Raw genomic sequence first — 3,787 nt, forward strand, 5'->3', positions numbered from 1 at the left:
CACAGTGATCAACTAGCAAGTGTTGCTGCAGTGAATTCCCAGTCTGCTGCAGAGATCCTGAATTCCTGTTGATCAAAGCTAAAAGCCCCAAATGAAATGCAGGATATTATAGGTACAGTAAACAGGATATTATAGGTACAGTAACGTTAAAAGTATTTTAGATGTGGATTGAAGTAAGTGAATGGGCATATAGAGAATCTGAAGCTGCTTCAAGTCCCTAGGGTTCCGATTATGTTGATCATTCAAAGTCAATAAAACAACTTGAAACAAATGTTTCATCTTAAAGGCAAGCTAGTGAAATTAATGTAGAAAGCCTGTTAAGTATCAGAAAAGGGTCTGCTGCATTTGTACCAGCTAAAAGTTATGCAATTCTTTTTATGGGAGGCCTAGCTAAAGGGCATTACAGTGGTCTAAGAGTGAAGAATCAAAAATGAAGGAATTAAATTACTTGACTTTGGTTATGCTTAACAGATAAACAAAATTATTTTTACCGGTGGTTTGTAGTAGATCACAAGATTAATTGAGGTGAACCTCAAAATTGATCTCAACTAACCTTGTGGTCTACCATAAACATCCGGTTCCCACCCATAGACTTCAAGGGGGAAGCTAGGTCAGTATGTGTGAGTGTGTGTATGAATGTAAGTGTGAGTGTGCAAGGGAGTTTTATTAAAGTTGTACTTTGTATGGTGTCCGTGTCCTGTCTTTATTATTATTATTTTTTACTGGTGGAACTACAGCTACTAGAGGGCCCTTTAATCACCCGCATGCTGGTACTTGTGATTCTCCAAGTACCAGCATGTGGGGGCAATATTCATTCTTATTTTTACACTGAAATGCTATAAACTCACCACTCACAGTCCAGGGGTGGTGGGCCTAGCCCTGGGCTTCAGCTCTGGCCCTTGGGTGCCCTGGAGGTGGGGAACCCTTAATTGGGTGGTACCCACTGCCCCAGAGAACCCCAGCCAGGGCTGACTAGTTGGAAGGGTAATGTTACAGCTGCAGGGGCTGGATTAAAGAGTGCTCCGGCTGTGGCATTACTTCTTTGGCTAGTGTAGCCTGGTGCTTGTTTTAAAAATATGAGGGAACTCCTACAGTATATACTTTTTCCTATATATTTTTGAATCTAGGACCAGTCCAAGAGCCCAGTGCTGGTTTACAGAGGGACCTCACAAAATTTTTCCCCCTGTATTTTTAGAACCAGGACAAGCTCAAAGAGTCTCAGGCTAGCTATGCTTAGGAGGGGGGAACCCACACAGTATTTTTTTTTTACATTTTACCTCTTCAATTAACTTTGACTAAAAGAAGCACTGTACGGATATCATTGATCTGTGCAGCCTTCTCTAACCAAGTTGCTCAAGGTGACGGCTTTTTGAAAAGTGAATTTTTAGCAAATTCATAGTTGTGTTTGCAGAAAAAATCTTGGTAAATTTACATATTGTAGTGGTGTTTATGAAAAACCTTCCAAGTTTGGCCGATGGTGTATTTGTTCATACATGTCTGTTCAACCATGTTTTTCAGTTCTATTTGCGCAAACACTGCTGTGTTTTATGCTTAATAAATTGCAGTGATGGAAAATATAACCATGTTTGCAAATTCGAACAAATACAGTGCATAGTAAATTTTCCTCTAAGAGTTTGTAAAATAAAAGTGGTTTTCAAAAATGTATTTTTTTACAACATCCTGATATCAAGCTATATCTTTTGAGAAATCAACAGAAATTAGATATGTGCGGCGGACACTTTTCGTGTTTTGTGTTTGGATCTGGATCTCCGTTTATTTTCTGGATCAGGATTGGTTTTGCCAAACCAGCCTTTCAGGTTTTTGTTTTGGATCTGGATGTTTAAAAAACAAACAAAAAACATTTAAACAGCTAAAATAATAGAATTTGGAGGTAATTTTGATCCTATGGTATTATTAACCTCAATAACATTAATAGCCACTAATTTCCAGTCTATTTTGAACACCTCACCTCACAATATTGTTTTCAGGTGAAACAGTTGCACCAAGGTACCTGGATGACTAAGCTAAGCGACACAAGTGGGCGGCACAAACACCTGGCCCATCTACGAGTGGCACTGCAGTGGCAGACAGGATGGCAGTTTTAAATAATAGGCCACAAAGAGCACATAATGCAAATAAACAAAAGAGGTGCAAGATGGAATTGTCCTTGGGACCTCCCACCCGCCCTTATGTTGTTTAAACAGGATATGCAGTTTAATAAACCCATCATTTCAGCAACAGGTGGGCCCCATGGAAAAAGCTTGCCAAGTTCTCCGAATCATAGCTAGCTACAAACATACCACCACTTTCTTTGATGACTTTTCACATTATGAGAAGAGTCAAGAGGAAGAGGACAGTGTCAAAAAGGTGATTAAACATTAGAGAGGCACATGCAATCAGGAACAACACACAGGCCTTCTCCTCTACTTCTATATTGGTGTGCAATGCAAAGGACTTCAACCAAGCAAATATATAATTACCACATTACTGGACAAACTGAAAAACTAGGGGCCAAAGCCTCCAAATTTGTACCCCCTTCTCCATATTCATGGATTAAGATAACCTTGGATTTAATGTTGGGATGCAAATAAACTGGTGTATACCACAGGATCAAGATTGGATATTTTCCCCTCCACGGAACCTGGAGACTTATTTTGTGAAAATCTCGTGGGTTTCTTTTTTTCCATTTTTATTGCATTTTTATTTACATATTTTGTGGTAGATTACTTATTTTTGTTTTTCACAGCTCCTATTTACACACATGTGAGCATACCTGTGTGTCCCAGTTACACGCATGTGAGCATACCTGTGTGTATTGTTTATTTTATTCATATTTTATTTTTAAATAAAGCAACCTCAGATGTTTTAGTAGCCCCTCATCAGCCCCCACAGCAGCTTCCGATGGGGCAAGTTGAGTTTGGCTTGGTTCGGTAAAGTACTAAGCACGACTGAGCCCCTGACCTAGTTGAGCTTACCACTTTACAGTCCAAACTCATTTCATTCTCTAAGTAGGACTGTTGGAGGAAGCAATGCTAACTAACCTCTGTGCCCACAGCATGCCTCAGCCTGGCACGCCAGACATCTTCCTGGGTGTAAGCCAGCATGATACTCCATACTGGGCCTTATTCTGTAACTTTGTGCCTCACAGGAGCTCATGGTCCATCTAGTGCTGCAGTGCAATGGAAAGCTGATGCAATGTAATATCACTGAAACTCTGTTCTTCTAACACTGCAAGATCTTGCAATAACCCTACGCAGCCCTTAGGAAGAGAACCCTGTACATCAAATGTGCATCTTGTCAATAAATTATCCCAAAATGTGGCACATTAATAATAATTCAAAATTAAAGTTGACTAATTGGACCCATTAATATGAGTGAGTCCCTAACATGAAATAACTGAGAAGAACCTCTCTCTAATGTTGCAGCAGAAAATCTCTCTTTTACCTCTCCGCAGATGCGCTGGATTATGATTCTGTCTCTTCTGATTCTGACTGACTTTGGCCACAAATGTGGTCTCATTGGAAAACACACAACAAAATTGCAATTTACATTTCCACTTTTGCAGCTATGTTTTCACAAATCTCTTTATGGTGTTGAAGCTTGGTTCATATTCTGTTCTAGGCTTTAATTTAAACCTAGGATCAAGTATAGCAACACCCCTGGAATTATATGGCAGCACCCCATGAATTATACAGCATGGGAAGAACCCTTGGAGTATTACACACCACAGCAGAGAATCAACAGCACCCCTGGACTTAAACAACAGTGGGGAAGCACCCTGGACTGA

Source organism: Pseudophryne corroboree, chromosome 5 (genome assembly GCF_028390025.1).
Source record: "Pseudophryne corroboree isolate aPseCor3 chromosome 5, aPseCor3.hap2, whole genome shotgun sequence".
In the NCBI taxonomy this organism is placed as follows: domain Eukaryota; kingdom Metazoa; phylum Chordata; class Amphibia; order Anura; family Myobatrachidae; genus Pseudophryne; species Pseudophryne corroboree.